General features: G+C 48.2%; 1 long non-coding RNA gene across 1 annotated transcript in view; it reads right to left on the reverse strand.

Annotated features, from left to right (window-relative positions):
• Positions 1-2,552: 2,552 nt before the first annotated feature.
• Positions 2,553-23,143, reverse strand: part of LOC110340757 — a 34,924-nt gene continuing 14,333 nt past the window's right edge. Inside the window, exons 3-4 of the long non-coding RNA XR_002382563.2 lie at positions 5,087-5,186; positions 2,553-3,644 (exon numbers count right to left, since the gene is read on the reverse strand). This is a non-coding gene — a long non-coding RNA (uncharacterized LOC110340757). The remainder of the gene's footprint in view (positions 3,645-5,086; positions 5,187-23,143) is intronic.

The raw sequence follows: 23,143 nt of genomic DNA on the forward strand, positions 1-23,143 counted from the left end.
AGACCAGGCAGCCAGGTCCAATAGTGAGCCCACCCAGATCCAGTTGACACAGAAAAGGAAGGGCCAGGGAAGGCAGGAAACAGAATGAGTCATTTTCAGAACCACATAGCAGAGGAGGAGGACAATGGCACTCAGCAACTTCTTGACCTTTCCTTGTGCGGGGTGGCGGGTGGGGGTGTGGTAATGAATGCTCCAGCCTGCCATGAGCCGGGATGGTGATGAGTTCCCAGAGCTGAGGGCACCTTCTCAGGCCCGGAGCAATCACCAGGGAGCTTTCTACTCAGAGGTATTCAGAGCTCCCCCACAGCCTCCACCAACCGTCTTGTCCCCAAGCTCCCCCACAACAACTGCCTCTACTCCACCTCAGAGACTGTGCGAGTGATCTGATCCAAGAGAGCATGGCGCCCATCCTGAAGGACTGTGAAAAGCAAGACAACCTTACTTCTCAAAAGACAAAGGACAGAATGACCCAGGTCAAGGGACATGTTCCACAGCACAGGAACAAGTCCAGAGGCAGAACACTAAGACCTGAGCTAAGTTCAACTGGAGGAAATTTTCAGAAATGCCCTTTCAGGCATGATGTTGGGCACTGGGGATGTATCTTGGGAGTCAGAACACTTGCCTAGCATCCACAGAATACTGGGTTCTGTCCTCAGTGACCCATAAACTGAGTATGGTAATCCCAGTGCTCAGGAGGTAGAAGCAGGGGGATCAGAAGTTCAAGGTCATCCTTAGCGGCATAGTGAATTTGAGGCCTGCCAGGACTATACGCATGATATCTTGTCTCAAAGTGGAGGTAAAAACTGAAACCAAGCCTACAGAGCCAAGGGTCGCCTTGCCCAGACTGGAAGCAGTAATGAATTCACATAGAGGTAGGGAATGCTCAGCTCTCCAGAAGAGTCTGAAGAAAAATGCTCTGGACAGCTCCCCAAGAGCAAGTGTCTGTCAACCAGGCAAGAAACCAAGGTGTGAGGGGTCAGCAGGAAAGGCCCAAGACCTTGCAAACCGTAGAGTTAGTCACTACAGCCTTTCCTGGGGCCAGCTGCAGCCCATCTGCCTTTAGAGCCACATTTCCCAATTCTTCTCCTGAAAGCTCATGACTGTTTTGCCCCTTGACCCTCACAGAGATGTGACTTGTTCCCAGCAGAGTCCCAGTCGGGTACCACCTGGAGCTCTCACTCCCATCCCTCCGAAGACAAGGACTGCTCAGGAAGTCCTCAACTCCAGAAGCTCCAGGACTCTGCCCCTCTGAGCTACCCCAGCCTTGGGTTTCAGAGGAACTTGGGGTCTGAGCCTGTCATCTTCTCTCTGAACCCTCAGGGATGAGTCACCATAGCCCAAACCCAGACTCAGAGGATGAAGATATAAGGGAGGGAGCAAATGAGGACTCTGACTGAGCATGGCCTCAGTTTCCTAATTCTGAGGATCTCTGACTGAGCATGGCCTCGGTTTCCTAACCCTGAGGGGCTCTGACTGAGCATGGCCTCTGTTTCCTAATCCTGAGGGAGGGACTAATACGCCTCCACAGTGTGTGTCAGGGTTAAATACTATGACAGATGTATCACCTTGGCTCACAGCTAGCATTCAAAAGACGCAGCTCCTGTCACTAAGAAACCTTCAGTTTCTTAGGAGTGTTTTTAACCTTCCTGCTGGTGGAATGCTTGTGGCTTACAAATCGCTTGCATGCTTATTTTCTCATTTTCTCCCGACACAATTGTGTGTGCCTATGTGTGTGGGGGTACATGTGTGTGTATGCCTACATGTACATGTGTGTGTATGTGTGTGCGTGTGTGTAGCTGGAGAGCTACATCAAATCTCTTCCTCAATTGCATTCTACCTTGTTTTTAATTTTTTTCTGTTGTTATGCTTACTGGCCTTGCACCTTCATGTGTATCTGTACAGCACATGTGTACAGAAACCAGAAGAGGATGTGGCTTCCCCAGCTGTGAGCTGTCATGTGGTGCTAGGAATTTGGTATCCTCTGGAAGAGCAGACAGTGCTCTTAACCACTGAGTCATCTCTCCAGTCCATTTACCCTATTTTTTATGGTTGATTTTCTTTTTTCTTTATGTGTATATATATCTGTATGGGCATATGCTATCGCCAAAAGAAGATGTCAGGGTCAGGTCCCCTCCAGCTAAAGTTACAAGGGTTTGAGCAATTCATATGGATGTTGGGAACTGAACTCCAATCCTCTAGAAGAGGAGCATGGGTTCTTAAAAACTGAGCCCCTCCAATTTAATGTTTAACATTACTTTTAAATATTTAAAATAAGTATTTGAAAATTTCATTTATTTTTATTTTTATCATATTCATCTCTCTTGCCCAAACTCTTCCCACGTCCACCCTTATCTCACTACCAACCCAACATGTTCTTGTTTATTTTATTTTTTGTTTATTTATTTTACATCCTGACTGCAATTTCCCCTCCTTCCCCTCCTCCCAATCCCCCCCCACACATACACAACCTCTCCTACGCCTGCCTCCAATCCCTTCCTCTTCCATTTCTATTCAGAAAAAGGCAGGATATCAACAAAGTACAGCATATCAAGTTGCAGTAACACCAATCAACTCATTTATTTTCTTAAGATCATCAAATTCAATTTGAACTTCCCAAATTCTGTTGGTTACTGTGGAAAAACAGGCAAAAAGATTTTTAAGAGCCAGAGGCAGTAAATGACCATAACAAAATAGTGCTTTCTAGACACAACAGGGCAATTCCAAATATGGACTCACAGCTGTGTGACAATGTGTGTAAGACTGGCAAAAGATCAAAACCGCACCTTATTTTTTTTGAGAAAAGATCTCTCACTGAACTTGGAGCTACCTGGTTTGGCTAGACTTGCAGGCTAGCAAGCCCCAGAGGTCTGCCTGCTTCTGCCTCCATGCCGTTGGGATTGCTGGCGTGCACCTCACACCCAGCCTTTTGCCTGAGTGCCGGAGATCTGAGCCCAGCTCCTCACACTCACAGGGCAAGCACTCTAGCCACTGAGAGAATGACCATGGGCTTCGGTCCTACCCCGAACAGAAATGAAAGATGACAAAATTCTTCCCTCAAAATGTCAAGAGGGTTCAGGGGTGCACTGGTCACCTATTGCCATGTAACAAACTACCCCAAACTCACTGGGTTTAACATGACAAAATTCACTATTTCCTGGTTTATAGAAGTCACAAGGTTGGGAGAAAACATTAGCTGAGTAGAATTCACTCAAGTCCTCTCTTGAGGTCACAGTAAAGATGTTGCCAGGGCTACAGGCATCTAAAGGCTAGCCCAGGCCAAGAAGATTCTCCAAGTGACACACTCACAAGGGTGTGGACAGGAAGTCGCAGTTCCTCAACACATGACTGCTGAGGTGATGTCACAACAGGGCAGCTGCTTTATCCAGAGCCAGGAGAAACCCACACTTTATATAACCCAGTCTTGTAAGTCGCATTCCATCCCTTCTGCTTTATTCCCGCGTGTTAAAAGTGAGTTCAGGGCTGGAGAGATGACTCAGTGGTTAAGAACACTCACTGCTCTGAAGGAGGACAAGAGTTCGAGTCCCAGCTCCCATATCAGACGTCTCACAACTACCTGTAACTCCAGCTCCAGGGATGTCCAACACCTCTGGCCTCCAGGGGCACCTTCATTCACTTGTACAAACCTGCAAACAAGCCATATACATACGCATAATTAAAACTAAAACTTAAAAAAATAGCAAATCTCAAAGTCCAGCCTGAATGCAAAGGAGAACTAACCTTAAGTGGTTTAAGTGGAGACATATTTTAAGCCTCCACTAAAGGATTAAGCACAGTCAAGGGGGCAGATTGAGCTGGGCACAGAGCCAAGAAAGTACCTGCAGGCAAGGACCAACTCACTGGGGGCCCTCCCAACACACAGGAGGTCTTATTATACAAGGCAGGGTCCCTGACTCCTGCCCCCATCACGGAACAACTCAGGTACCCTAATCTGGGGACTAGGGCCAAATAGCAGATAAAATGGAAGGAAGAGTTTACTAAGGGGGAGGTGGACTTGGATCAACTTGAACATGCAGAATAGAAGAGCTAGGCACTACATACTCTAGCCCAGGGCTACCCCACCTGCCACCGAGGACTTGGGGAAGGCAGGGGCTCCGTGTCTACCCAGCATGGGTTGCAGGAGCTTGTCAATAGTGGGGGTCTGAAAAAGTGACTACCTGCTATGCTTTGAATGTTTGTTTCCTAGGCCTCTGGCCTGAGGAGGGATGACTGTTGTAACAGGATTGATGGGGTGGGGTGACTTAAGAAGTAATTAAGGAGCTAAGAATATTGCTGTGTTGGTACACTGCTTGCCTAGCATATAGGAAGCTCTAGGTTCAATTACCAACATCACAGAAAACAGGACTGAATGTATGGTGCTGGAGAGATGGTTCAGTGTTTAAGAGCACTGGCTGTGTTTAAGAGCACTGGCTACTCTTGTAGCGGATCCAGGTTCAACTCCCAGCACCCACATTGGCAGCTCACAGCTGTTTGTGACCCCAGACCCAGAGGATCAGATGCTGTCTTCTGACTTCAGGTGGCACCAAGCACACATGCAGTGCACAGACATACATGCAGGCAGAAGACTCTACACTCAAAACAATAAAATAAACACTTTTCAAAAAGTGGAGCAGGATGGCACGTGCCTGCATTCTCAGCACTATAGAGGGAGAAGGAAGTAGGAGGAGCAGAAATTCAAGATCATTCTTTGCTGCTGGCCTAGGACAATTGGATTCAAAGTATACACCTGACCCAGCAGGAGAGAACCAATCAGGTACTCTCTCTTAGGGGTTTGCCACTCTGGGACCCAGATTCCAAAGAATCAGTGTGGGTCCAGGGCCAGGCAGTCAGGGCGGCTGAGGCTGTGGCCCAGGCTGAGGCAGAGGCAGAGGCTGGGGCTGGGGCTGGGCAGTCAGGGTGGCTGGGGCAGGCTGGAGATGCTATTTTAGGAGCATGTGTTGATGAGCTAGCAAAAGAAGATGATCTGCAAAGCAAGGCAGGAAAAAGGAGCCAGGGAGCAGGGGAGGAGACCCGCATGACCTCAGAGGAGCAGAGCCCACAGGGGAATGCCTTCCTAGTCCTGCCTCACCTGGAAGGCCTTCTTCAGTCTTCTAATGGAGCTCTCTTCTTATCCTTAGGCAGGATTGACAGGTCATGTCCTGGGCAGCCAAACACTACCTCCCTAAGACCTGGAGGAAATATGAGAGAGGGAGACAGCATGGTCTTTTTGCAACCCCGACCAGGATGTGTTATATTGATGCCCAATCCCTTTGTGTCCGGGACATCCAGAGAAATGATGAGGCAGTACTTAGCTAACCTGCATCTCTCTGATCATACTTATTCTCCCAGGGCTGAGGTTGTCAGCATGGGAAGGAAGAGTTGTGACCTCAAGCAGGGGGGTGGAGGTTGGGAGGGAAGCCCTCTGGCCCGTGGTGGCCTGTGCAGTGGCCTGTGTCCTGAAGCCCAGGGGAGGACAGAGGGAGCTGTATCTTTGCGAGCCTACACAGCAACCATGTGAGTGTGCAGAGCAGTCCCTGGATTATTCATCCCTTCACTCAGCATCATATGAGCTTTTTCCGTACCCCCAGTCCTCTGAAAACCAACTCAGGCTGGTCCTCAGGAGTTCACAGGGATGCCCAAGGGCACGGAGCATCTCAAGCCTTCCTAAGGTTAAGGAATAGGGATGCCAGGACAGGGAGGGCTGTGGGGCACTCCCAGAGCTGCTTCTGCCCCTCTAAAAGACAGGAAAGAAGGGATTCTAGTAGCCAACAGGGGACAGATACACCAGACTGGAGGAACAGCAAGATTTACCGTTTAACAGTGTAACGTTTAACAGTGTAACGTTTAACAGTGTAACAGGATGTTGTCATCTACAGTTCACAGTTAAGTACAGTTGAGTCACCAAAAAATATTGCAGAAAAATCACATACTTCAAAACACTTAACATCAGCCTCTCGCACATACAAATACATACACGCACATACACACAGGAGAGGTGGGGGCTGGTAAGTAGAACTATTGGCTGATAGCTGGGGAGTGGACTTTTTAGTTTGTCAATGTTTTGTGGTTTCTCACATTCCATGGTTTCCCAGTTTGCCTGGGCCATCTTGTAAGACTGCCTTGCCCCCCTTCTAATGAGCTCATCCTTAATCAATGTGGGCTGAGTCCTGGGTGCCAGCCCTGTGGAAGGGGTATGGGGTGATGCCCTGTGTGAGCCTTGATATAGCACTTTGGGCTCCTTGGTGGGGTCCTGAAGGCACTCAAGAAGGACATCCTTGTGTCTGCCTTGCCCAGTGAGGCTAGCCACTGCAGGTAAAGGCACTTGCTGCCAAACCTGATGACCTGAGCTCAATCTCCATGACTGCATGGTGGAAGAAGAGAATTGATTCATATGTCGTCCTCTGACCTCCACACGCACACACATGCACGCACGCACACACACATACACACAATAAATAAGTAAACAAATAAAATGTAAATAAAAATAAGAGCCTTCATATTTAGAAAGGCCTTTGTGCCATCACATCTCCAAATGTGGGGACAGTCCTTCTACTTCTTACCTCATTGTTTGCAAAGAGCATTGACATGATGGGGGGCTTGCCTTCCTCCCAGCTTCCAGGGTCCCCCAACCCACTCTACAGGAAGGTAACAAAGAGCAGAGGGGCTGGGAAAAGGGGAGGCCGAGCCTAGGGCTCTCATCAGATGCCTTTCCAGTATTTTTAGCACCGCAATCAGAAGCCGGGTCCGCCTCTGGATCAACTCAGGCATCCTAGGCTGAGCAGGGCTGTTAAAAATGGAATGAATGGTGCACACTGCAATCAGTGGTGGCAGTCCCGGCAGGGCAGCAGCTGTGGCATTGGAAGCTCTTAGCCCTTGAATCAGGCAGGGGAAGAGGAGCAGTTTCCAGAGTGCACTGGCCTCTGAGCTCGGCTATCGCATGCCCACAGTGTGTCCAGGCCCGAGATCTATGCTCCAACAACACCCGCATCCTGCTGTCTCCTGAAGGCTATTGTGGTGGTCATCTTTGGGCACTTGGCATTAGAAGACAGCAGAGGCTGGCACTGGCACAGCTGGGGCAAGTGGGTGGATCAGGACATGTCTTGCCCACTCTAAGTGGGAACTGCTTCTGGGCTGCTCCATTGTCCCCATTTTCCTATCCTAGAAGGAAAAGTGCTCCACCAAGCACTCCCTGGAGGGCTGGATGAGGAGGCACAAAGTATGGTCCAGGACAAGGGCCAGCTTAACAAGTTGAGACCCAGGAGGGTTAGGGTAGAGCCATTTCTGCCACTTTGTGACAGCTTTGGTGCCTCAGGCAAATCACTTCCCCACGCTGGCCTCCGTGGCTTTCTCTGCAAAATGACAAGGCCAGACTGGAGCACAGACATGACAGGTTCTCTAAGTCAGCAGGAGGCTGAGTTTAGATTGATGGATGCTTGGTGGCGGGGGAGGGGGGTAATCCCAGATCAGAACCCTGCCAGCAGGGTGGGGGTAGAGCAAAGGGAACTGCTCTTGATGGCCATTCCCAAAGGAGGAGGCCATGAGCAGGGGATGGTTTGTCAACCAGGAGGTAAAAAGGCTTGGTGGGGTGAGGTGAGGACAAGAAGCCAGATAAGGAGATGGGCCTGTGGAGTCATCTAAGCAGAAGGGACCCAGAAGGTCCAGCTGACCCATATTTTCATTTCAGAAATGTTGGGACAAAAGGTGTCTGGATAGTATGTACTAGATGACCCAGCCAGACACAAAGACAGTGACTAGGCCTGCACCCTTGACTCTGCTCTGCATTCTAGGTCATTCTACTGCCTGTTCTAGTTACTCAGCTGGGTCCTCCATCTCACAGACAGACTGTCAGGCTATGGCCACCCACCATGCTGGCTGAAAGAGGCGGTGGCTAGCAGCATGTATAGAATTCATGTATGAGCATACATCTGTATCAGCCTGCCTCAGCACAGGGCTCAGCCTCCTGGCAAGATGCCTTAAGAATCCTGCTTTGTTGTCTGTCCCAGAACTTTCTGTGCTCCCAGCAGGATTGCTCCAGGTCTGGCCAGATGAGCTAAACATTACATGAGGAGTCTCCTTAAAGGGTCATCCTCTTGCTCAGCCTCCCTCACTTGCTGCCCCCATGCCAACCCAGTAACTTCCTAACTGCATTGTCTCAGATGAGGGTGCCTGGTTGGCCCTGCAGATGGTCAGCAGCTGGTAGAGTCCTTGCCAAGCACATGAAGTCCCTGCTGCCTTCTCTGTCAGGGAGGAGCACCCAGCTCACATTGACTGGCTGCCCTGCTGGCACCACATTCCTCCACCTAGAAGACTGGGGAGGAGCCACGTTGGCACCCACACCCACACGTACAAGGCAGGCATATGGCAGAGGTATGCACGTCACAGCGGGTGGGTAGGTGATACAGCTAGAGTTTCCTCAGCACCTTGGAAAGTGGTTTGCACACTGCTGTCTGACAGTGGTGAGCCTCACAACTTGCCACATGCAGGGAGCCATACCCAGTGCTGTGGAGGGCTGGGCTAAGTTGACCAAGGAGGCAGCACCCTGTGGCTGCTGCTCAGCTTGGGAGACCTGGCCAAGCTCAACTCCCATAGACAACAGCATAACTCAGCTCTCCCGTGCCAGAACTGGTGTGTTAGAGCTGGCTTGGCAATGGCTCACTTTGACCTTGGGAGGCTCTTTGCTAAAAGACTCAAAGCTCCCCAAAAAGATGCTAGCTGAGGAAGACCTAGAGAGCCAGGTTGGGATGTCAAGAGTGGGAAGGAAAGTATGTAAAAAAGTGTTTCCTGTTCAGAAACAAGGCAACTCTCTATGGCAAGAACCCTACACCCCACACCAGGGAAGTACCTCAAAGCAAAAGGGAGGACAGAGAAGTTCCTGGGAGGGCAGATGACAAGGGATGGCAGAGCAACAGAGACCAGCAGGAAAAAGGGGTACAAAGTTGAAGAGAACCGGTTCCCATCCTCCCTACAGCAATGTTTAGCTCACCTGTCTCACTACTGCCTTCTCTGAATGTGCCCCCAGATTCCTACCAAAACCAAATCCCTAGTGCGCTGGGATTTGGGAGGTGACTCAGTAATGAGAGTGGTGCCTTCATGAACAGGACTGAATCAATGCCTTTGTGAAAACCACACCAGGACTGATAGGATGGCTCAGTGGGTAAACTTGGTGACCCAAGTTCAACCCCCAGAACCCATGCAAAGGTAGGAGAGAACCAAATCCATAAAGTTGTTCCCTAACATACACACACACACACCAGCAGCAGCAGCACTATTAATAATACTAATTTTAAATTTAAAAAATCATAGAGCTGCCTAGAGATGTCATACTAACTGGTACCTTGCACTTGGACTTAGCAGCCTCAAGATTGCAAGAAATAAACGTTTGTTGTTGATGAGTAGCTTAGCCTCTCATATTTTATTATCCCAGCCTGAATAGACTTAAGGTGTTGTTCCATCCTCAGAAGGAAAGCACTACCTCCCTTCCCAGATCACATGACTGAAACTCAGAGAAATTGAGGAACTTATGATGGGGATGTCCTTCTGTATGCTGTGAATATATTTTTCTCTTATTGGCTCATGAATAAAGTTCTTTTGGCCAATGAACAGGCTTCTTATTGACTAGCTCTCTCTCTTAATTATTAACCTATTTCTTTTAGTCTGAGTATCTCCACATAGTCTTGGCTTACCAGTGATGCCTGAGTTTCTTGCTTTCTCCACAACTACTTGGAGTCTCCCTTGAGTCATTTCACAGACCTGAGTGGGATAGGGGAGGCCTGTGGCTCAGTAGCATGAGCATAAGTAGTCTCCCAGTTACTGGGGCTACTGCAACTGGCAGAAGCAGTGGTGAGTGGCTACTTGCTGCTCAGGGAGCCTCACTGTAATGCTAGGGGCCACAGACTTCCAGATAGCAAGACAGAAGTGTATATTTACAGTGAACCTAGAGGTAAGGTCCAGCATTTGGGACAGGACAAGGTAGTCAAACAGGTAGGTCATGTGGGCACCCATCATGTAGACTTATAAGGGACAGAGACACGAATGACAGGCCCATGAGCACTGGAACGCCTTCTAGTCAAGGCAAAGGAAAGCTGCAAACCCTTAAGGTCAAAAACAAAATGCAAAAGCTGATCCACCTCCTTGCCAGGCCATCTCGGTGTCAAGAGACCATGGCCAGCCCAAGGGAGTCCACACTGCAACCCGTGGCCACACCTTCAGATGACCCTGAGCAGAGAGAGCATCCCACAGTAACATGAAGACCCAAAACCCCCAAAATCCAGGATGTGTGGTTCTCCTATAATAGAAGACAAAGGGGAAGAGATAATGTCACTTGGAGTCATATTTTAACTGCATGGGTGCAGAACAGAGCAGGACTCATCTCTCAGATGTGGAAAATAGAGTCAAGATGTTATTGAAAGCCAACTTGACCCAAGAAGCTAATGAGGCCACTAGTGACTAGCCAAGAGTATCCAGGCCTGGACAGAACCAACAGAGGGACAGTCACCCAGTAGAGGGGGGTCAAAGTCTCAAGTTCTGAAGCTTGCTGCTCAGTCCTGGATCTGCCATCATGAAGTAGATAATGACAAGCAAGGTTGCTAGCTGCTCGGAAGAACCATCAGAGCCTCTGGGGAGGCACTAAAGGCGCTGCACGCAAGCATTTACTATTGCAAACACATTTACTGCTGCATCCCCAGCCTTCAGCACGGCTACTCACACACTCCATCCTCCTGATGATGCTGTGGGGCCGTCACTGCCATCATTCCCTTGAGATGGGGGTGGGAACGAGAATACTAAAGTGCAGAAGCTTAGAGGTCTTGTTCAAGGTCACCCCACTGTACTAGCAAGCTGTGCAGTCATGCACATGTCCTCCTCCATGATGCTGTTTCCAGGGCTCTCTACTCTCCTACTGTCCACGCCTGTCTTCCATGTCCTATCGCATATATGCTAACCCCTAATTCTTTGTAGAAATTTCCTCTGTACCTGTTTTTATCTCCCCAATCAAACTGTATATATTCTATGGCCAGGGACTGTGTTATATGTCTCTTCAGAACCTCCTGCTACCTACTTCCCCTGTGGGTACTTGATTGTATTAAGGGGTAGAATTGCATGCTGGGAAAAGGCATCCTTTAAAAAAAAGAGGAAAAGAAAACAATCTTCAGGTTCAGGGAGAGACTCTGCCTCAAAAGGAATAAGGCAGATATTGATAGAAGAAGATACCCAAAACTCTCCCCAGACCTTTGCACACACATGTGTATATACCATGCATGCATATAAAACAGCACACATTCACACACACACACACACACACACACACACACACACACACACACACGAATATATGAGCCCTGGTCACCCTCAGCGATGGAGAACTCAGTATTACTCAAAGTACCTGTTCTACCCATGAGTGGGCAGTTCTACTAGAATGAGAGCTTCCCAATATTCTAGGGCACACTGGGGGAGCAGGAAGAGGAAGGGTGATACAAAACAGCATGCAGGGTCATATAGGCTGAGATCTGTTATGCAAAAGAAATATAGCACCTTCTATTTGTGGGAAAGCTGAGATAACAGGTTAGAGCCTTCTGGTGTTATATAGAGAGGAAGCAAAATAACCCCCTCCTCCTTAGAGGAACAGGCAGAAGAAGCAATGAGGACCAGGCCCAGCTGATGGCCACAGCAGGAAGCACAGGAGGGATGGAGCATGAATCTGGATGTTGGCTCCTGGACCTCTCTTTCCTATTGGTACTTTTTGTCAAGGTGCTGGCTGCTACACTCCACCATATGTTGATGGGACAGGTGCCTCGAGTGGCATGGATCTCTCCTCTACTACAGGGAAGCCAGGCTCATCTTTGCTCAGTACTAAAGCTGTTTAAATGCACTGTGCAGCCCATGTAGACACCTGGGGCACTATGAAAGTAGAGGAGTTGTCACATAAAATGATGCATTGTGGGTATGTCAAGACTGCAAATGTCTGGTTCATAAGTTTTAAATAGTTAACATATGTTGATTTTTAAAAATATTTTGGATTAAGTAAAGTATACTGTAAATGTTTTTAGAAAACTTTAAGTATGGTATGTTTGTCAGAAAACTGATACGACAAAATACCTAAGATCAGAAGAGTTAAAGCATGAAAAGTTGGTTTGAGCTCACAGTTTCAGAGGCTTTATTTCCTGGTTACCTCAGTCACCCAGAATTCATTGCTTCTGGGTGTCGTGGTGAAGGCAGAACACCATGGCAGGAAGCGTGTGGTAGGGCCTTCTGGGGGAGAAAGAGAAGAAGGGAGAGATAAAGAGAGTAGAAGAGACAGGCTGAGGAAAGGAAAAAGAAAGAGGAGGAAGGTGGAGGAGAGGAAGGGAAGGGGGAGGGGAGAGGAGATCCTTCAAGGACACACCCCAATGACCCACTTCCTCCAAACATTCCCCACCGCTTCCTACAATCCCCAGTATCTCCCCACAGTCCATTCAGTTTTGGAACCATCAGTGGACTAATCTATTGGTGAAGTCAGAGCCTTCATGATCGGATTGCTTCCCCCCCAAATCCCACTTCTGGGCCGTGCTGCACTGAGCACCAAGCCTTTGACACATGAGTCTTTGATGGATTTCAAAATACAAGACCCCCAACATAGAACTGAGACACACACACACACACACACACACACACACACACACGCACGCACGCACGCACGCACGCATGCACGCACGCACGCACACACACGCCACACAGTGCCTCTCAGTGCTTGGGTTCGAGGAGCCAGAACTCTGGGAATTTAGGACAGAAGAGCTCACTGCAGTGGGTGGGTAGGGTAGGGAAGTGGCCTCAGAACAGCTTGAAGGATGGGGGCTAGTGGGAGGTCAGGGAAGGGACACTTACAATGACAGTGGGGAAGAAGGCACTTATAAGAACGGAGTGGTAGGGGGAGAGCTGCCAGCAGGGGCCCTGGCTTTGCACCATCTAGTTCCGATACCAAGTTCCCTCTCTGTGACCATCTCCTAATCAATAATTAACTGCCGGGGACACTCACCCAGGACCAGGTGCTCTCTTAGTGTTGAGGACACAGCAGTGAATGAGACCTCCCCAGGTCCTGTCCTCAAGCAGGGAAGACTACAAGGCAGATCAGAATGGGGCTCACTGACCACATGACAGTCCCTTCCCCGTCCCCGCCCTGGGTCCTTCCTGAGGGACCACTCTAATCCCAGGCCCATTCCTGTCAAACCCAGTGAAGTCTGAGTCCCTCCTCTAAATTCCTGTCTACCTAGGAGCCTGGGGCCCACCCCCTTAAATATCTCCCCCCAAGCCCCAGAGTTTCTGGACAGCTCTGAGCTTTGCACCTATGTGGGCCTGGTGGTGGCACCAAAGGGCATGGAAGGCCTCTCTCCCTTCCTGGGCACGACCTGGGCTCTGTCCAGGGTGCTGAAATCACTGCTCTGCCTGCCTAAGAGAGGAATAGATTGTCTGCTCACAAGCAGCATCATCAAGGTTTCCCTGCATTCTCAGACCTGCCTGGCATGGTTTCTGGAATCATATCTTCTGCTCCTATTTCTCCCTTATCCAAAAATCTCTGAAGAACCAAGTAAGAGAGGGCAGAAAAAAATAGGGCTGTGACCACCTCTTCCAAACCTCTCAACCCGACTAAAGTCAGTCATCGGAGGAAGAAAACTACCTCTGAGGCCCCTGATTTGGATTCTGTCATCCACTTACATGACTCTTGGGTGCCACAGTGATATGAGAACAGGTGAGGAGCCCAAGAAGTGTACCACATGTCATAAACTGAGCACCAAGCTCTGAGTGGACCTGAGCATGACAGCCACGCTCATTCTGCAGCCCTCCCCCACCCCACCCATACACATGCACATGGCACAGGGAAATGACTGTCCACTGTGTAGCATGGCCTCACTGTCAGGAGCTCTGTGACACACTGGCTCTGGCCATGCTAGCCACTGGGACTGCAGGCTCCGTCTCCCTCAGTGGGGAGGCGGGGCAGAGCTGCTTGGAGGTGGGTGATGGGAGAATGCGTCCTCATGGTTGAAGCCTCCTTTTTCTCTAAAGAGCTGACCAGCATCCCTGGCTCTGCTTGGAGAAGAGGGGAAGTACAGCAGGGGACAGAAGCTGAGTGTGAGAGTGGGCTCAAGGAAGAAGTGGGGGAGGTTAGCTGCGGGTGACCTTGGAGTCATTTCCAGGGACGTCCTCAACCTTCCAGTTAAGTGAGTGATGGTGAAGGTCTTCGGCACTCATCGTTATGAGCTAAGCATGCTGGCAGTATGCACATTGGAAGTACAGGAGCCACATATATGTACAGGAAACCAGCCTGGCACTGCCCTCTATGGAGACATGGGAAGAACACAGTCCAGTCCCCCTGCATCCCAGAACACCCCACAGCTTCTCTGTACATGTGCTGGCAAATAAAAGAGCCTGGCACAGTGCCTGGCCCACGGCAGCTATCCCATAAGGCCTGATTCCTTCCCTCCCCCTCGCCCTTGAACGTTTATCTCTCTCCTTAGGGAATGGTGGAGACAGGCAACCAGAAAGAGGAGGGGCAGAACAAGGTCAGGGAGGCTGGGAGTGTGCGAGGGACCACAGCTGCCATCATTAATCACCTTCCCTGGCAACCTGCACTTGTGAATCAGCATCTGTGATACTGACAAAGGATGCCTGGGGGATGGAGATGGTATGGTCTTGGGTAGAATGTGATGGTGGGAGGAAGGAGTGGGCAAGGGTGAGCCCTGCATTCAGGACTAATTTCAGTCGGATACACACACTCACACACTCACACACGTGGGTAGACACACACCAACATCGCTATGGTGCAGATTGTGGAGCCCCCTCCTCCTGCTGTCACCCATCTGTGCTCACACTGCAGCCCCCTCTGCCTCATCCCCAGAGCCAACCAGGACAGGCAAGGCAACTGCTGATTAATAATTTACACATTAAGAGTGCTGTGAAGCTGGTCTCATTAGAGGGGCAGGGACTCTGTAATGAGGCAAACTGGTATCACAGAAAGTGCATGAAACGGTCTAGGTTCCATCTGCCCCTCCCAGCCCTCACCCAAGACTTGCTTGCAAGCGGGTGGGCTGGTTCCAGTAAACCTTACTACCAACCAACTGTGTGACCTTGCACAGCTCCCACGCCCTCTCTGAGTCTCAGATCTGTCATCTGTGCAATGCTTGGATTAGATTACAGTATCCCCAAAGCCCCTTCTGGCTCCAAAGTCTGTGGCTTTCTGATTCTATAAGCTATTTGCATGTCCCAGCAGATGGCTAACAGCAACAGTCATTGGCTGAGCGAGTTCCCACCAATTCTCTGTAAGAAATGAGCACATACAGCAAATGCTCTTTTTGGTTCTGATCCATGCTACAGTCACTGTTTATAATGAAAACTCTGAATTATCAACTGTTGTCATTATAAGCAAGGAAGGGAGAGCAGAGCAGAACGTAATCACAGGTGGCTCTGCATGACTCTGGTTCCACTAATAGGAGCTAGTCCCCACTATCCCTTCACCTCTAAACACCCAAGCATCTCTCTGTCTCTGTCTCTGTCTCTGTCTCTGTCTCTGTCTCTGCATGAAATTAACTACTGCAGTATCAGAACTCTAAGCCAGCCCCCAATCCCACTGTTTTCTCATGTTTCTACAAATAGATACCGATATATGTTTTACATAATGTGTATTACTTTCGTGTATAGAGTGCAGGACAGGAATTATGACTATTACAATGAGGTCTCAAATCAAATTGACTTTGAGTTCATTAAAAATCAATTTATTGAAGATGATTCTTGGTGGGCCTGTTTAATTGGGTGATGGCTTCTAAAACTGGACCAGGATCTTTCTGAGGATGGAGCCAGGTTCTCCCAGCCATTATAAGGAAATGAGTTGCCACATGACAGTGCTCATGGGAGCTGAGCAGCAGGAAGCTGTCAGTCACCCCTGGTACTGAGAAAGGCCCTGGTACAGCAGTCATTGCAAGAGGGAGACCTCCATCCTTCACAATAGCACATGAAACCTGCCAACAACTGTGTGATCTAGAAGGTGGATCCTGGATGCAGATAGAACCCAAGGCTACCCAAGGCTATATAGATAGCATCTTGGTAACACCATGAGCAGACATCCCCTCTAAATTAATCTCAAAATCATGAGCAGGTTCTATGATATATATGATATATCTTATTTTAAGTTGCTGTATTCATTTTGTGGTCACATGTGCCAGTACTATAAACACAAATATGGCTACCAACCAAATAAAATTACACACAAAGAGCATCTTCTACTAAAAATGTGCCTTTGTCCCTCTCTGATGCCACACACAGGTGGCCTGCCTTCTCTGCCATCTGGGAGCTATCTGAGACCCCTCCCTCTAAGCCCATCATAGAAACCACGGCACAAAATAAGGAGCCACTGTACCGAGGAGAATTTCCTCTTTCACCATGAAGGCAATGACATCTGTCCAGTTCAGTACCAACACAGGATGGCCGACACCACCCCAGGGGACAAGTGCCCTTCCGTTTGTCCTGGCCAGTGTGGTAATGGCAGGCAAATGACTTTATCAACTTCCAGGCCAATTGAGAGCCAAGCCATGCATTATGTCACTTGACTCTTGGAGGGTGCCCCGCCCCTAGCCCCTTGTGCACCTTGGTACCTGGTTCAGAAACCCACCCTCTCTCTCCTCCTGTGTCGTCCTTCTTGCCCTCCCTCTCTGCCTGCCTACAGGGTACTAGTTCTTGCTTCCTGTGCTGCCAGATCCACCTTACTACAGCAGAAGCCTCATCCAGGGTGACACTGCGGGCAGGGAGGGCAGCCACCAGCTGAGGCTTTGGAACTTACAGTACCAGGCCCCTGGGGACAAGAAAGAGCTGAGTCCCATGTCTTCTGCTCAAATGCCCCATCCACCTCCCAACCCCACGACAGACACCCCAGCTCTTTTCTAGCTCTTTCCCTGATTTGCACAAGCTGAATCTGAGCAGGGGCTGTTTTCAGAGAAGGGTAAATGCAATGGCAATTTCCAGGGCATCAATCTCTCTGCCAGTCTCCTCTGAATATGCTAAGAGGGCTGCAGTGTCAGGTTCCTGAGAGACAGACACAGGCCATGTCTCTACCCTGGAAATAACCCAGCTTCTCTCCTTACCTGCTTCCTGCAATTCTGCCCCCACCTTCCCATAGAGTCAGACAGAAAATGAGGAATGGAACTAGTAAGGTTTCTAGGACATCCTCCAAGGAAAGCCCTAAAACCTCTGCAGTCTGTGGATTAAGAGCTGAGACACCCTCACTAGCCACTTGGGAAAGCAGCACAGAAGGAAGGGAAAGTTGTTCATGAGCCACTGACCTTACACACTAGGGACTCATCTGTGTGCACATGACTGCGAATGGCCCATCCTCAGGACTGGGGTTCTGATCTCAGATCTCACCCCTCTCCCTACCCCCGTCCCGATGTTTGCACTGGCCGAGTCAGGCACCTCCATGGACCTCATGAAGATGCACATCAAAACCACCCAAGGAGCTTGTGCAAGGTAGGATTCCTGGCTCCTCTGGTAAGTTCTCCAATTGAGTCTCATTCACACTACCGTTTGAGAGCCCTGTCTAGTTCCTCTGCTGAGTTAATCTTTTACAGTTCTATCAAGTAAACATTAGCCACAGAAAACCTAAGGAAGGAGTTGGAAAGATGGCCCAGTAGGTAAAGGGCTCTTTGAGCAAGCATGAGGACCTGAGCCTGAATCTATCTTCCCAGTCAAAAACAGCACAACAGCAGGCACTTGTAACCTCAGAGCCAGAGACTGGAGAAAGGAGAATTCCTGGAGCTTGCCAGTCAGTTCATCTAGCTGAATGGTGAGCTTTGGGTTCACTGAGAGACCCTGTCTCAATAGAACAATAGAGGGAGACACCTGAAGTTGACATTTGACCTCCACATGTGCACATACATACACCCACAGATCACAATACACATATACACACCTAGATCATGTACGTGACCCACCTACTAAATTATGAAGTACTAGAAGATTTGCTTTACCTCTGTAAGCCTCAGTTGTCATGGGTATAAAATGGGAACATTATGTCACAGTATTCTTTTATAGTTGTTTTGTTGTTGTTTATGTGTCTGTTTGAGACAGAATCCTGCTATGTAGTCTAGTCTAACCTCAAGGAACAATTCTCCTACCTCAGTCTCCTCAATGCTTGGATTACAGGTATGCAAAACCATACCCAGCATGTTGCAATATTCTTATAAAGATTAAGATAACATCTAGGGCTGAGGATCTAGCTCAGATGCAGTGCCATTATTAACAACATCATATTTAATGATGAAATTCTGATTACTTTTCACCTAATATCAAAAATAAGGCAAGAATCTCTGCTTTCATCACCTCTGACTGACATTGTCTCTGGAGGTTCAAGCCAATGCAATAAGGCAAGAAAAAAAAAGAAAGAAGAGTAATTGAAAGTAGGAAAAATGGAGTAAACTCATATTTATTCATAGATAAGAGGGTCATCTACACAGAGAATCTAATAGAATCTATAAAAAACTAATAAGCAATCCAGGAAAGGTTATGGGCTACAAGCTGAGAATACAGAAATCAAACATATTTTGTCATCAACCAGTTGGAAACTAAAACCTTAAAAAAATAATATATTTTGTGATACATGAAATATTAATTAGGAATAAATGTGACCCACAGTGTGCAGAAAGGGTGCACTGAGATTTACAAATATTGCTAAAAGGAATGGAAGAAAACCTAAATAACCGTGGAGATACAATGTGTCAGTAAATTAAAAGGCTCGTTATTACTGGGACATCAATTCTCCCCATGCTGATCTATCAGTTCAATGCAGTCCTGATTGAACTCCCAGAAGCCTTTTTTTTTTTTTTTGGTTTTCTGAGACAGGGTTTCTCTGTATTGTTTTGGAGCCTGTCCTGGAACTCTCTCTCTGTAAACCAGGCTGGCATCGAACTCACAGAGATGTCTCTGCCTCCCGAGTGCTTTTTTTATTTTTAAGAAAAATCATCATGCATATTCTAAGATTTATTTGGAAATACAAAAGACTTAGAAGAACCAAAAAGTTTGAAAATGAATAAAATTGAAGGACCCACGTGATCTGACTTTAAAGTTATCATAAAGCAGCAGTCGCTGTGACCACAGTGTGGTTCCAGTACCTAGAAAACAAATAGGTCACTGAACACGACAAACAAAACGGAACAGAACACCCATGTCCCACCAACTGCTATTTTTATAGGTTAAAAAAAAGGAAACACCTATCTATATTACAAACAGGATACTCAAAATGCAAAATTATTTGATAGCTAAGTGAAAAACACATCTTAAGCCTAAATGTAAAATTACACAGTTCCTGGGAGAAAATCCTCATGACCAACGGATTAGGCAAAGATATCTTAGATAACAGCACCAAGGATATAATCATGGAAGAAGAAAGTGATCAATTAGGCCTCAACAAAATTTGGAATTTCTGGAGTTGGAAAGCTGCTGTGAAGAGTATGAATGGACGAGCAGACACCGGAAGGAAGTGCTTGCAAGTCACAAAGCTGATGAACGGCGTGTATGGAGAACATAAACAAGCACTCAACAGCAAGAAGACAGCCCAACTAAAATGGAAGACACAAAATATTTGAACAGCTCGCCACAAAAGCTGTATGGCAAATAAAATTTAAAAAAAATAAGAGAACATGAAAAGATCCTTAGCATTATTAGTCACCAGGGGACTGCAAATTAAAATCATAATGAGGAACTGTGACACAGTTATTAGAATCACTAAAGCTAAAAAGAGTGACTGTGTTGATTCTAGTTGAGGCTGTGACAGAATAGGGATTCTCATACACATATGGATGCTGGGGGAAACATAAAATAATACAGTAGGAAAAGAATCTGAGCTGTTCTTTTTCATGCTGTTGGAAGTCTTGGCAGTGGTGGTGGTGGGTCTTTTTGAGACAGGGTCTCACTATGTAGACCAGGTTGGTCTCAAAATAGCAAAGATTTGCCTCCCAAGGTAGTGCTGGGATTAAATGCATGCACTGCCACATCCAGGAAATAAATAAGTAAACAAACAAACAAACAAAAAGGTTTGGTTTTGTGAGTTTTTGCCTTTGTTTCTGTGCTGGGGATTAAAGCCGGGGCTTCATACATTCTAGACAAGACTCAACTTATGAGTGGAGAAAGGAGCCAAACGTACAAGAGAAAATCTCTTTGTGGGGGCAAGGTGTGTGTGTGTGTGTGTGTGTGTGTGTGTGTGTGTGTGTGTGTGTGTGTGTGTGTTTACATGACGCACGCACATGCTAGGCTTGGAGCCTAAGGCTGCGTGCTCACTAGGCAAGTGTCCTACTGCTGAGCTGATCCCCAGCCTCTTCAGACACTGCCTTGATTATGGTTATGGTTTCACACAGTACATATATGTCAAAACATATCCAAATGAAGATGCGACACATTTGTAGTTTCTAATGTCAGTAATCTCTCAATAAAGCTCAGTGTCATGATAGAAAAGTATCTTATGACTACTTCGGGTGCACCAGGGAAAGCCTCTCTGAGGAAGCCGTTTCTTCTTTGAATCTGAAGTGAACCCCATTGCTTGTGTTTTAAGCACTAAGAAGCAGGTTACTGGGGTCTAGCCTTTGAAGAGTATACTTACTCCTGGTTCCTACCTAGTTTTCTGTCTTCAGTCCGCCAAGATATGAGACACCTCCACTGCGTATTTCCACCACCAAGATCTACTCAACCTATGCATCCCCTGCTCTGCCGGCCTAAATCCCCTCCAAATCTGTGAGCCCAAATAAACCTTCCTTCCTTCTAGCTGCTCCTGCATTTTGTCACAGCCATCAGAAAAGTAACTACTGTCACTATATTAAGATGGATCTGATTGACAGGAAGTAGCTTGACAGAAGTCTGGGAACAGCATCCCAAGCAGAGGCAACTGTAAATACCAGGCCCTCCTGGGCAAGAAAGAGAATGCCCTATTCCAGAGGCGCATTGTACTGGGAAGCTGCTGTGGGTCACAGAGGCCACAAACTGACTCCAGGTCAGGGAGGGATCTGCAGGCCAGGCAGGGAGTCCTGAATTTACTCCAAATAGCTGGGAAGTCATTTACTTCCAAGTCATTTACATGGGGTAGGTGGGTAGATGTCATTCAACAGAGAGACGCAATCTGATTCCTGTTGATTTGTTGTTTATAATCATTGGACTCTGTACCAAGGTCATGCATTATCTGTAAGAAGTAAAATGTATATTGAAAACAAGATTAGCTTCACTGTCCTGTGGAGACTAGGTTCTAAATGAGTGAGTGGAAGCAGGGAGCCCCGAGAGGTAACTGCAGCTGGGTACTGTAACCCCAGAACTCAGAGGGCTAAGACAGCATCAGACCAAGCCTAGTCAGGGCTTCATAGCGGCCTGAGAAGACAAGGAAGATGGAGGCGGGGAGTGAAGAGGAAGAGGACAAAGATGATGATTAATGACTGGACAGAACTCTTGCCTAGCATGCCTAAGGCTCTGAATTTTGGTCCATAACATCATAGAGTCAGGGGCTTGGGGAGCTACTGTGGTCACTAGGTAAGATGCTGGGACCATAAAGGCAGCAAGTGAGTATGAGGATGCCTTTAAGACTGATCTAGAGGTGGGGTCAAGAGTGCACATCATAGGTGAGGTGCTTATGAGCAGAAACTGGGCTCCGAGACTGGCTGCCGAATTTATACAAGCACCTGGCCCTCGGGATGTGTAGTTCTCAGACCTCCATTATCCCCTCCTCTGGGTACCCTAAAGCATCCAGCCACCACCGGGAGTTACTTGTTTTGCTATGGTTGGCTGTGTCTCTGCCTCCCTCTCTAGACCGAGATGTCTTCCTCCTATCCTAGCACCTAGAACAGTGCCTTTGAAGGCAAGAAGCTGCTATTTGCTGAATAAAGAAGTAGGAGGGAATGCCAGGCCGGATGGGGCACGCCTTTAATTCCAGCACTCAGGAGACAAAGGCAGGCAGAATCTGTGAGCTTGAGGCTAGCCTGGTCTACAGAGAGAATTCCAGGACAGATAGGGGTATGTATAGAAGACCTTGTCTCAAAAACAAGGAGGCAAAAAGAGGGTCTGGGGAGATGGTTCAGTCAGTAAAGCTCCTGCAATATCAGCTCCCTCAAACCCATGAGAAAGTCAGGCATGGTAGTGAGCATCTCTAACCCTAGAAAATTGGGGTGGGCAGAGGTCATGTCTGGAGCCCATGGAGCAGTCGATTCCGCCAAATCAGTGACCTCCAGGTTTAGTGAGAGACCCTGCCTCAAAGAGTAAGGTCTCATCGAGTGATAAAGAAAGATACTCCTGGCCTCCACATGCACACACACACACACACACACACACACACACACACACACACGCACGCATGAGCACCAGCATGCACACATGACCACACACACGTAAAGAAACAGATGAATAGCTGAGTAGCTTACAAGCTCACAAGCACTGAACAAGGGAAGCCTCTCACCCGCCTTGGCCATGGCATCAGACCTTCTGTGCCACCCTCCATCACCCTCCCCTCGCTACTATGTCACTCTAGCAGCTTCCTGACTGCCACCGCCCAAAATTGCAACTACATGGCCAACGTGCTGGGCAGTCAGTGCTAGCTGCCCCTGCCAGCAAGCCCTGACCTACTTTGGTGCTGGTAGAGGCTGATGATGTCATCCTCAGTTAAGCTCTCAGACTGGGGTTTGTGAGTCGGACTTTGAGGCTGGCTTCAGTTCTGAATGCCAGAGTGCTGTCCAGGGATGTCACAGAGCGATGGGGACAGAGCAAGGGCTAGGAGTGAGGACGGCAGCTCTCTGGAGACCCTACTGTCCTGCAAGGAAGCTGGCATCAGTTCCCAAATCCCTTTGGGGGAATTCTGGGTTGTGTGGTCTGAACCCCAAGCACCCCATCACACAGGAACTGGGAGTGGGAACAGGGGTCAGGGAGGATTTCTGAAGCACTAGACAAGGGAAGCCTCTCACCAATGTCTTTGCTGAGTGTGTTAATTTGAGCACTTTCCAATCATCTATTAGGTATCAACCACGCCAGCAGGGCACAGAGCCGTTGGTGAGGGTACAGGTGATTAAGATATTGTCTCAACGCTCAGCGGCTCCCTGTCAGGAGTCTGAGAGAAACATCAAGCAACAAAAACACTATGAATAATTGTGAACATGGAGACACAGCT

This window comes from Mesocricetus auratus, unplaced genomic scaffold, assembly GCF_017639785.1.
Source record: "Mesocricetus auratus isolate SY011 unplaced genomic scaffold, BCM_Maur_2.0 Super-Scaffold_100022, whole genome shotgun sequence".
Classification (NCBI taxonomy): domain Eukaryota; kingdom Metazoa; phylum Chordata; class Mammalia; order Rodentia; family Cricetidae; genus Mesocricetus; species Mesocricetus auratus.